The sequence below is a fragment of the Bison bison genome, unplaced genomic scaffold (genome assembly GCF_000754665.1).
Source record: "Bison bison bison isolate TAMUID 2011002044 unplaced genomic scaffold, Bison_UMD1.0 scf7180017864274, whole genome shotgun sequence".
NCBI classification, from domain to species: domain Eukaryota; kingdom Metazoa; phylum Chordata; class Mammalia; order Artiodactyla; family Bovidae; genus Bison; species Bison bison.
This window is the reverse complement of record NW_011494846.1, coordinates 5,036,789-5,049,585: the sequence shown is the minus strand read 5'-3', so window position 1 is coordinate 5,049,585 and position 12,797 is coordinate 5,036,789.

Below are 12,797 nucleotides of genomic sequence, written 5' to 3'. Positions count from 1 at the left end.
CCTACGCTCTTCAGGCCTAGAAATAAAGGCTTGTCGGTGTATTGACTCAGGGATGCTAATTCACACCCACAAAACTTGTAAAATGTATACTATCGGAACCCCAGTGCGAACTTGTTAGCTTACAGTAGGTGTACTTTCTCATGAATGAGGGCTCCCAGGTGATGCTAGTGGTAAAGAACGTGCCTACCAATGCAGGAGATGTAAGAGACACAGGTTCGATCCCTGGGTCAGGAAGATCCCCTGGAGAAGGGCATAGCAACCCACTCCAGTATTCTTGCCTGGAGAATACCACAGACAGAGGAGCCTGGCTGGCTATAGTCCATGGGGTCCCAAAAAGCCAGATACAACTGAAGCAACTTAGCATGCACACGTAAGTAATCTAATAAAAAGGCTGCTCGAGTTCATTTCTTTTTTCTCCCACCCAAAAGGTATGCTATCACTGGATATGTATTTCAGAGTTGGACCTGAAGTTCTGTGCCTCAAAGTCCTCCAGGACCCCAGCTCTTTAACACATCACTGATCCTAGGTTTGCCTGAATCCTCCTGGCCCATAAGGATGCTGTTCCATCCGCATTGCAGGCAGCAAGGAGGAAGCGGAGGACAGAAAAGGACAAACAGCACGCAGTCTATTTTAAGAGTTGAGCCTCCAAGCTGCCATATGAATTTCCGCTTGCATCCCGATGACCACAGCTTACTCACACAGTCCTAATGGGGTTGCAGGAGTTGCTGAGAAATGTCACCTTTGTTCTAGATGACCATGTGCAAAGCAAAAAACACTATTACTGGAGAGGAAAAGAGAACAAATGTTTAGGGACAATTAGCAGTCTTTTCTAAATGTGTGTGTGATTATAGCAAAGCACTACAAAGTGGTGAGGACCGCTTCCCCCAGGTCTTTGCGGGAAGAATGAAATCCTCCTGCCCAGGACTGATCCCACCCCTTTAGGGCCCTAAACAGCAACCTCACTGTCCCCTCAACAGTGTTGAGAAACATCAACCTCACTGCCCCTCAACAGTGTTGAGTCAGCACTGCCCACAATTATTTCCTCATCTCTCTGCTTTCTGGGTTCCTTATAAATTCCACCCTCCTCGATTAATCTCTTTCTGAAACTAGATTCAGTACCACTAACCAGGCTCAGCTTTATGTGGCCTTACCAGGAGAGTCACGAAGATCTCACACTCAAAACGGTCCACCCTTGGTATTTAATGCTCTGCAGTCATCATCTCTGAATTTTTAACAATGTTATCTCTGAATTTTATGTTTTGTAAGCAAAGCCCAATGGGACAATAGAACATGACCCAGGGATTGGAGCCTGGGCTCACAGTTAGCCTGTCTTCAAGCTGCCTCCAAGGAACAGATTCCCTGGCAGCCTTCTACCGCCTCCTGTTGCCTAGGGTCCCACCTGGCTTCCCGCTTCCTGTCTCTGCCCATTGACCACTGGCCATCCCGGTTTCCTGCTACCCAAGGCCCCTCCTCTGAGTCTCTGCACAATGGCCATGCTTCTATAGTTGAGGAATGTAGGCCATCTATAATCAGATAATAACTTCCCTGGCCCTCGCATGCAGCTATCCTGTGTTGCACTCATTCACGCATCTCACTTAGAATCTCCCCAGCACCAAATCAGGACCCTCACACTGAGCAGGTCTGCAACAAATATGGGTAAATATTTAATACATGTATGAATCAGTTAAGAAAGGCTGAGGGGGGTTTGGGGGCCTTATCAGCTTAGATGGCCTTTCTTCGCTTCATACAATGATGCCCCAAGTAGGACAGGCCCTGAGGACTTTAGTCTGTGGTCCCCGAGTTGCTGCCTTGTCATCCACTAGGCACAGTATCCTCACATCTTTCACTGGCTTCAGATCAACAGGCCTCACACAGGGACACAGACCAAGCCCAAAGAGACTGGGCGCTGTCTCTCCTTGATAAAGAGAGCTCCTGTTTATTCACCCAAGCACTCGAGTTTTGCATTCAGAAGACAAAGCAGCCAGCAAGAACTTGCTGGGAGCAGAGTAAGAGCTGCCAGAAGTCAGAGGCAGGGGGTGGGGGGTTCATTCCATTGTCACCTACAGCCCATCCCTTGTCTGAAGCCTCTTTAGCCTGATTGTCTCCCTCGCCTTTCTGAGTCTGCCTCTCACACACTGAACGCTCCCAGACAGCTTTACAAATTGACTCTGGAATCGTGGTCAGTAAAAATTCCATTGAGTCTGAAAAAGACATATTTCTCCTCCCCATATTTATTAATCAGTTGGTTAATGTTATGCCTTTTCCTCATCTATCTTTTTATGCTCCACGCTGCCCTGAGTGTTACTGAGATATAGGCAAAGTTGGGCTTTGTTCTTTGCCTTTCAAGTCCCTGGTTCCCTTGTTTTGAAAGCCTCATCCTACTTCCTTTCACAAGGGTCTCTGTTCTCCTGAGTCCCTATCAAAGTCATGCCCTCATTCACTCTTCCTGGGAGTACTTGCATTTTAAAACACCTTGCCTAGAGAGGGCATGGCTCAGCCTAAAGGAATAAAATCTGCAGTTGTGTAATTTTAGCTCCTGAGGAAGGCGGATAGTATGGAATTTCAGGGCAAAGGGATTCCTGGAATTCCTCTAAATCATACTCAGAAGTTCTTCACTCTAGATCTTGGATTTAATAACCCCAGTGATTCCCCACCTGTTGTCACTGAACTAGGAGAACTCTGTTTCTGTAGCAAATAAATAAAAAGCCCCCAAACAAACAAAAATAAAGCATTAATATCCATGACAACAGTCAACTGTTGGGAGCTGAAGTGAACAGTGACTGGGAAGAATACTCAGACTCTTTTAAATTTCCCTCCTGGTTTTCTAGATCCTCCTTCCATCAATTTTGCTTATTATTGACAGCTTCTCAAGAGAAAAGTCAAAGCCTTCCAGGATTGATGGAATTGCACCTCCCACACGGTTCCCCACAAACTAGCAGGGAAGTCTGACCTGGCATTCCCGTGCTATACATTGTTCAGTGGCTCCCATGTTCTACAAAATATAATGTTAACAATCGCACAGGACACAAGACTCTCCTACCTGCCCAGCCTTCGTTTCTTCTAACCAGTCTTCCCGCCTATCCCTGAAGCCTTCTTTCTGGAGCACCTGCTTCTACTCTGATGCTGCAAGAACACTCAAACACCCAGAGGCCCAGAAGCAGGTGTGTTTTCTTCCACCTTCATACATTTTCCTGGGCTGCTTCCTCTCAAAACACCCTCTGCCTGGTGAAATTGTCTTAATGCATTGTTTCAGGCAATCTTGCATCCCCTTAACCTATGGTCTCATATGCCCATATGTCCTTTAAGACACATTTATCATATTGGAGCTGTTTGTTTGCCCCACTACTCACAAGACGGTGAGCCCCTTGGTTTTTATGCTTCCATGTTCCCAGTGCCTAGCACAGGATCTGGCAGAATCGGTGTTAAAAACTTAGTAGGGGGGACGTCCCTGGTGGGCCAGTGGTTAAGACTCTGTGCTTCCAATGCAGGGGGCACATCCCACATACTGAGTGATTCAGCCAAAAAAAATTTAAAAAATTTTTTAAGTAAAATAAAATTTTTTCTTTAACTTGGGGAAATTTGATGAGTCAATGAATGAATGAAGTTAAAACTGTTTGGGGATACTATATGCCCATTTTCATCTGATAAGTGTGATGGGAACTTCCCTTGTTGGAAAGGGATCAGTAAACTACAGCCTGTGGACCAAATCTGGCCCACCACCCACTTTTATAAATCATGTTTTATTGAAACACAGCCACACCCACTCATTCCTGTATAGTATATGACTGCTTTTGCACTATAACAGCAGACTTTCAAAGGAGACCCTATGGACTGAAAAGCCTAAAATGTTAACTAACTGTACAAACTGACCCTTTAAAGAAAAAATTTGTCAACCTCTTCTACCGTAAGGGAGGGGCTTCCCTGGTGGCTCAGATGGTAAAGAATCTGTCTGCAATGCAGGAGACCTTGGTTTGATCCCTGGGTTGGGAAGATCCCCTGGAGAAGGGAATGACAACCCACTCCAGTACTCTTGCCTGGACAATTCCATGGACCGAGGAGCCTGGCAGGTCACAATCCATGGGGTCGCAAAGAGTCAGACATGACTGAGCAACTAACACACACCCACACCCTCGGGGAGATAGAAAGAGAGCAAGAGAGATGTACATTAAATGGAGGAAGAGAAGAGAGATTTAGTAGAGAAGACTTGCAACCAAAGTGTGGTTATGTCCTCCAATTTGCACTGCTCCAAAGGGAGGTCCAGTCGTCAAACACCCTCTCAGACCAGCCTGCAAGAATGGAGTCCTGAACAAAGACAGAAAGAGTGTGAACAAATTCTCCACAGGAGCCTGGGACACAAGGATGTTGCTGTCAACTGTTTACCAAGGCAGAGAGAAGGGCCAAGCTGAACCCAAGAAGTTACTAAAAGCACTCATGCCTAATAATGACTGCAGCAGAGAGCTTTTCGGGTGCTCCATTAAAAAGAGTGCTTTGTCCTAATAAATACCAGAATAAGAGTCTGTTCTCAGAGGCCCCTTCCTGTACTTTATTCTTAATGAGCCTTCTAATGAGAGTGCTGTATTTATTTCCTTGAGAGACTCATCATTTCCCATTTCTGCCCGTTATTTAAATATATGGCATGGTGTGAAAAGTCTGGGGGAAAAAAAGTTCAAGGAATCTTCTCTGTACTTTTTCCAGTGGCCTACATCACCCCTGCAGGATAGAGGAGAGTGTTTGAACTGGATTCATAAAATAATGACTCCTCCTGCTTTTAACAAGGCGAAAATCCCAAAAGCTGAAAGGTACTGCCAAACTCAGGGTTGTTTGCTAGATATCTTCATTTAAAAGAAAAGCAGCACTTAGACAATAATGGTTTCCTTGCTCTGCTATTTATTGCTCTTAAATAGACAACAGCTCTTGGCCTCTCAAAACAGAAGGAATCTGGAGTTGGTAGGTTTATCTTAGAATTCAGAATTTGGTTCTTTTATTTCATTTTTGAACAGTTTTCTCTTTTTGTTACTCAAAATAAAAATAATTACCACAGAAAGAAAGGAGTTACTCAGAACTCTTAAAGTATGAGTCATTCAGGGTTATCAGGTTGTCCAAACAGATAAGAATTGACGCTTGTTTTATGGCAGAGTATTAATTGTTTTTTTCCTTCCCATAACAGTAACACCAGGCTTCTCAGGTGGCGCTAGTGGTAGAGAAGCCACCTGCCAATGCAGGACGGAGAAGGCAATGGCACCCCACTCCGGTACTTTTGCCTAGAAAATCCCACGGATGGAGGAGCCTGGTAGACTGCAGACCGTGGGGTCCCTAGAGTCGGACACGACTGAGTGACTTCACTTTCATTTTTCACTTTCATGCATTAGAGAAGGAAATGGCAACCCACTCCAGTGTTCTTGCCTGAAGAATCCCAGGGACAGGGGAGCCTGGTGGGCTGCCGTCTATGGGGTCGCACAGAGTTGAACACGACTAAAGCGACCCAGCAGCAGCAGCAGCAGCAGCCAATGCAGGAGACATAAGAGATGAGGGTTCAGTTCCCAGGTCAGGAAGAGCCCCTGGAGGAGGGCATGGCAACCCACTCCAGTATTCTTGCCTAGAGAATCCCATGGACAGAGGAGGCTAGCAAGCTACAGTCCGTGGGGTTGCAAAGAGTCAGACATGATTGAAGTGACTTAACACAACCATACGTTTCAAATAGAGCCCGTCCGTCTATATCCCTACCCTTCCCTGTATTCATTTAGTACAAATCCCAGAAATTTTATCATTTCACTGGTATGCATCCCTAAAGAATAAAGACAATTTTTCCTTGACCTTATGACCTTCTGATTCTAACTACAGAAAGTACAGAATAGCTGTTGAAGGACGGTGCAAGGGTACAGTCAGGAAGACTCAGAACGCTGAAACGATTCTATCAGATGAAAACTCGGTTTCTTTAACACATAAATTACAGTGGATAAAATAGGATTAGCAATAAACTACAAATTAAAAGAGACAAAGATGCACATTGATTCTAACCAACAATTATGAGATGATTATAGAAATTTAAATATTAACAGGATATTTGATGATATTAAGGGATATTAAGGAAAATTGTCCAGTATTCTTGCCTGGAAAATTCCATGAGCAGAGGAACGTGGTGGGCTACAGTCTCTTTTGATACCAGTGAAATGATAACATTTCTGGGATTTGCACCAAACTAGTACAGGGAAGGGTAGGGATACAGACAGAGGGCTATATTTGAAACAAGACTGGACACACGGATAATTGTTGAAACTGAGTATTGAGTATAAAAAGTTTTTTTTTCTATTTTTGTATATGTTCAAAAACACTTATAATTAAAAAGTTAAATATATATTTTATTAGTTGTAGATGAAAATTTCTGAAACACATCACACACTTTCTAAACACTTTCCTAAACACTTGATCTTTTCTTGATAACACTTGGTCCTCATTCTAAACAGTACACTAAAATAGAGTAAATATCTCAATAAACTAGAGGAACTTTCCCATTATGTGTTTCAGTATACAGAAGAAAGGGCTTCTCAGGTGGTACTTCCAATGCAGGATTTAAGATCCCCTGGAGGAGGTCATGACACCCCACTCCAGTACTCTTGCCTGGAGAATCCCATGAACAGAGGAGCCCCGAGGGCTACAGTCCGTAGGGTCACACAGAATCAGACAAGACTGAAGCAATGTAGCATGCACATATGCATACAGAAGAAATCACATTAAATTATTGGTTTTATTTGAAAATCAGTTTTCTTCATTCTGCGGAGAACATCATACGTCTATATTTTAACTAATTAAGAACGGTTAATTGACCTGGTGTTTCAGTGTTTAAAACTCTGTGCTTCCACTGCAGGGGATGTAAGTTCAATCCCTGGTCAAGGAACTTAGATCTCACAAACCACAGACACACACACACATACACACACACACAGAATAAAAAATAAAACCACTAATCTATAAAAGTATTTCTCAAATAGGAGTCACAACGCCACAGAGGCACGTGAGATTTGTATGAAAATCCATTAGAAGCAGATCCATTTCCTCCAGCCCCAATTTTACACTTGAGGTCAGCTAGACCTACTTATTTTTGTTTTGGGTGTTTTATTAGTAACATGGTAAATGCAGGGCCAGAAAGGTGGTGGGAAAAGTCCAAGACATCAAGTTACAGTAAAGCTATTTTTCCATCTCAGTCCATGACTGAGATTAATGGGGGTCAGAATTATCTGGGCATAGAGCCTTCTACATCCCATTCTGACTCAGAAAATGGGAAGATATTTGTATTGGAACTGGAAACGGGAGTTACACTGATTTAGGGGGACAGAACTCACAAGTCTAGAGACCTCTTCCTGTGGGAACTCATTAACAATGGTTCCAATAAAGTGAAAATTCTTTACAAATAAGTCTGTGTGCTGTGCTAAGTCACTCCAGTTGTGTTTGACTCTTTGCAAACCAATGGACTATAGCCCACCAGGCTCTTCTGTTCATGGAATTCTCCAGGCCAGAATACTGGAGTGGGTTGCTATGCCTCCTCCAAGGGATCTTCCCAAGCCTGGGACTGAACCCATTTCTCTTGCATTGGCAGATGGGTTCTGTGCCACTAGTGGCAGAGAACTTCCCACCTGGGAAGCCCACAGATAAGCCTGAGAGTTAGCAATTGTTTCCTTTCACAGAACAGCCCATTTGCTGAGAGGCAAGTGATGCCTGCTGTCAGGATCCAGTACTTCTCCAGGTTGACCTCTAGCTCATCCTCTCCCTGACCAGCACTGCTCAAACATTCTCCACTCGGACCTCACTGGGTCACGACTCAGAGCAGTTGCACGTGCTTCTAATGAAGGGATACATCGGTGCTCAGTATGTAGCTCTGATTTGGGCAGTTAACTGGTCCTCCTGTGATGAATGAGCATTCTGTCCTAAATCCCACATCCATCAATGATGTGAGAAAGGGTGTCTTAAGACACCTTTTTACTTCCTTCTATTAGGAAGGATCTTCTATAATAATAGAATCGTAGAACTTCATCCTTGTTCAATGGATTTAGTGAAAGTGAAGTCACTCAGTCATGTCCGACTCTTTGCAACCCCATGGACTGCAGCCTACCAGGCTCCTCCCTCCATGGCATTTTCCAGGCAAGAATACTGGAGTGGGTTACCATTTCCGTCTCCAGGAGATTTTCCCGTTATTAAATGCCTGTCTTTCTAATTTTAACCTTTCTAGAGGAGGCAATGGCACCCCACTCCAGTACTCTTGCCTGGAAAACCCCATGGACGGAGGAGCCTGGTGGGCTGCAGTCCATGGGGTCGCAAAGAGTTGGACACGACTGAGCAACTTCACTTTCACTTTTCACTTTCATGCATTGGAGAAGGAAATGGCAACCCACTCCAGTGTTCTTGCCTGGAGAATCCCAGGGATGGGGGAGCCTGGTGGGCTGCCATCTATGGGGTTGCACACAGAGTCGGACACGACTGACATTACTTAGCAGCAGCAGCAGAGGGGGTGTGATGGAAGCACAGTGTAGTTTTAACCTGTATTTCTCTGATGACTCACAGTATATTTCTCCATGTGTTTAGCTTTAGCTGTCATTCAGCAACATTTTGCACTTTTCAGTATGTGGTCTTGCATACAAATATCTCATATTTATTTCTAAATATTTTATTTTAATGCTATTATAACAGTAAAAGTGAAATCAAAGTGTTAGTTGCTCGGTTGTGTCCGACTCTTTGCAACCCCATGGTCTGTCCATGAAATCCTCTAGGCAAGAATACTGGAGTGGGTTGCCATTCCCTTCTCGAAGGGATCTTCCTGACCCAGGGATTGGACCCGGATCTCCTGCATTGCAGGCAGATTTTTTTTTAACATCTCAGCTACCTGGGATGCCCATAATATAACAGGAGAAATATTATTTCTAGTTTGCTGAGTTTTTTGTGAATGGGTGTTCATTTCTGTCAAATACTGTCAAGTATTTCTGCACATATTGAAATATTTATGTACTTTATTCTTTGTTATATTAATATGTTTAGTGACGTGACCAATTTGAAAATGTTAATCAATTTTGCATTCTTGAGATAAACTCCACCTGTTCAGGATGTATTATCAGTTTAATGTAGTGCTGGATTCACTTGGCTAATATTCTGTTAAAATTTTACTTCTATGTTGAAAAAAATTATTAATAGTATTTCCTTGAAATGACTTTTTTCTAACTTTGGTCTCAGGGTGATGCTGGGTTTATAATGAGTTTGGAATCATCCCCTCTTCATTTACCAACTAAAAGAATTTGTTTAGGATTGATATCTCTCCTCTCTTAGATGCTTAATAGAATTCACCAATGAAGCCAGACACTTCCGGAACTTTCTTTGAGGGAAGATTTTAAACTATGCCTTAATTTACTAAGTAAATTAAGGTAGATATTTAGATTTCTCTTTCTTCATGTGTCAGTTTGATAATTTTTGAGTTTTAAGAAATTTGTCTATTTCTTCAAAACCATCAGAAAATTGGTATAGTTTAAATATTCTCATCATAAGTTAACATCTCTAGGAAACATAGTTCCTCCTTTTTAAACCCCCAATAAGGGCAGAGTGTGTCTTCTGTCTTTTCTTTTTTTTTGATCAGTCCAGCTAGAGTTTTATGTTTTAATGATCTTTCCAAGGAATCAACTTTGTATTACTTCTTTGATCAATGGATTATTTAAAGGGTGTAATCTAATGTAAAATAATCTGGAATGTTTTCCAGAAAACTACTTATTATTTAATCTGTTATGATAAGAGAATACATTTTTATTGTTTGACCATTTTACATTTATTGTTCCATGAACCACCACGTGGTCTATCTCGGTGAATGTTTCATATACATGTGACAAGAACATGTATGCTTCTGGCTCTGGTTGGAGTGCTCTGTGTATGTCAGTTAGGTCAGGTTATTTGTTCGAATCTTCTTTATACTTTTCAATTATCTGTTTACCTGTAATATATAGTACTAAGAAAGGACTACCGCTGTCTCTAACAGTAACTATGAATTTTCTACTTCATCTTTAATGTCTATCAATTTGCTTCCTGTTCGTTTAGGTTCATTCATAAGGTATATATATTTGGGCTTCCCAGATGGTGCAGTGGTAAAGAATATGCTTGCAAATGCAGGAGACACAGGAGATGCGGGTTTAATCCCTGGGTTGGGAAGAGCCACTGGAGTAGGAAATGGTGACCCAGTCCAGTTTTCTTGCCTGAAAAATCCCATGGACAGAGGAGCCAGGCAGGCTATAGTCCATGAAGCCACAAAGAGTTGGACGTGACCAAGCAACTGAGCACACAATGCATTTAGAAATAATTTTTCTTGATGAGTTGACCCTTCAGCATTATAAAGTTTCTCTCTTTATTCCTGGTAATACTCGTTTCCAGAAGTCTATTTTTATGCCATATTAATAGCCACACCAGCCTCCGGCATTCTAACGTTTAGAGATTACATCATTTATTTTCCTATCATTCTACCTTGAGCGTCCCTGTGTATTTATATTTAATGTGCATTTTTCTTACTTTTTATTTAGTACAACAACTTCTGCCTTTAAAGGATACATTCTCACTTGTTCCTTCACACTTTAAGGTGCATTTGCTGATTACAGTGGAATTAAGAAAAAGAAAGCTGGAACAGTTAGTCTCTTGAAATGCTCTGTAATATAAAGGCATTCGTAGCCAGTGCAAAACATCAGGGTCCAGACTACCAGTGTGCTGAGTCATTCTAACTGTTCAACATTCTAAATGTCCGTGAACTGTAGCAATCTTATAGAAGTCATGTTCATTTTCTAGACATTTTGTGTGTTGATGGTAATGCCAATGAAAATCATTCAATTACAGAGTTGTAAGGAAACATCACTTATCATTATAACATCAGTTATAATTAGAAGCATCACTTATTACTCACATTAGAGCCTTTCTGGTCCTAGTCCCTTAGATTTATGGATATGGAAAATAACACCAGAGAGGTTAAGTAACTAACCCAGAAGCACACAGGAAGTAATCTTTCTGAGCCAAGATGAGAGGGCTGATTATTCTACCATCTCAATATATGTTGGGTAAACACTTGGCATTTTTGAGCTATAAAGCACTGAACACCAATCCTCAGTGTGTGAGTCTCGGTTAGAGTTAAGACTCTATCTCCCATTCTCAAACTGGATGGACCATTCCATCAACTTGGCTGTGAGCATTTTACCACGGCTGTGCCAACTGGGTCCTCCATTCTGATACTGAAACTATGGAGGGCAGGATATATCACAGAGGGAGGTCAAGATTCTGCCATTAGGAATTAGGAGCGGTTAGGAGACAGCTGCAGCACCATCGAGAGTCCAGCAGAAGGACTCGTTCTGTAGTGTGACCTCAGCTGTGCTCCCTTCTGTCTAATCTCCCTTGGTTTGTGAGGATTTTTCATGCCTTATTCTTCAGGCTTCCCATAGAGTCTCTAAATTTCCAGATACAGCTCCAAGACTAACTTAGATTTTGTTTCTGCCCCTTGTAACGAAAACAGGAGGGCGAAAACTGAGATCCCTTTCTCTGGACATTTGTAGAAGTGGCAACATAGCTGCTGATAGGCTGAGTTTATCTATAGATGTGCTGGAGATATTCTGGTGTACACAATTTTTAAAAAATAACATTAGTCACAAACATTCAAAAATAGAGACCATTTTGAAATCTTGATCTCTAGCTTATCTTGAAAAAGCAGATTGTATGACAGACCGCATTGCACGGCAACAACCCAGCTGGAAATGAGCAACAAGCCCCTGCCCTCTGTGCCAAGTGCATAATTTGCAAGTTGCCAGCATCTCCACGTAGACCATTTACTTCATTTACAACTATGTGCTGCCTCGTAGGCATTTCAGTTGGAGGTCCCTGTCCCAGTCATACAGGACTCCTCCTGGTTTTTATATATATATATATACATACATATACACACACACACGCATACATGTATATATCCATCATTCAGTTTCCTATCTTCAGGGCTTTATACCCTATGCATCTTCTGCTTTGTTCAATTCTATGCCTTGTAAATACTTAACATCCTTCAGAGTTACGACCAAATGTCTTATGTACTTTGAAACTTTCCCTGGTTTCCCCAAGCAGAGCTGTTTATTACCTCCCTTGAACCAGGTCTGCATCCTGTAAATATCTTCTATTTAGCGCAATGATTTCTTTACACACTTGCCTCTTTTGATGTGCTGGACTCATAGAAGTCAGGACCCAATGTGTGTATGTGTGTGCACACATGCATGATTTCATCCCAGAATCTTAGGCGTCAACAAACGAATGACTCTGTGAACTTGGTAAATTCCTCATCCATTACTGTCTTTATAAAATATTAGTAACCATTTTCACCTGCCTCACAGGGGTGTCTTAAGATTTGATTCACATTTACAAAGCACTTGGAAATCCCTGGATTTGAGATGCTGCAGAAGTGAACACATTATTATTATTATCAACTTGAGGCAGATAAATTGTAAAGAGAATGCACAGGACTGGGATTGCTTGATATTTACAATAATATAGGTCTCTTTGCTGGGAATGCTACCTCTCCGGAAAGGCATGCTATGAATTACATTTTCTTTCCCTAGAAAACAGTTCTTAAGCTCAAGTCAGACCACTGTGGTGGTTATATTTTGCTTCACTTTTGGATTTATACAGCTCAGAGCAACATATTATCCAGCCTGTGATGAAACACTTTGAATACTCTCAAGATATATATAAGCATAGACAAAAAGGAAAGGTAATTTTCTATTTTTATGAACTAGCTCAATGAAATGTCACCC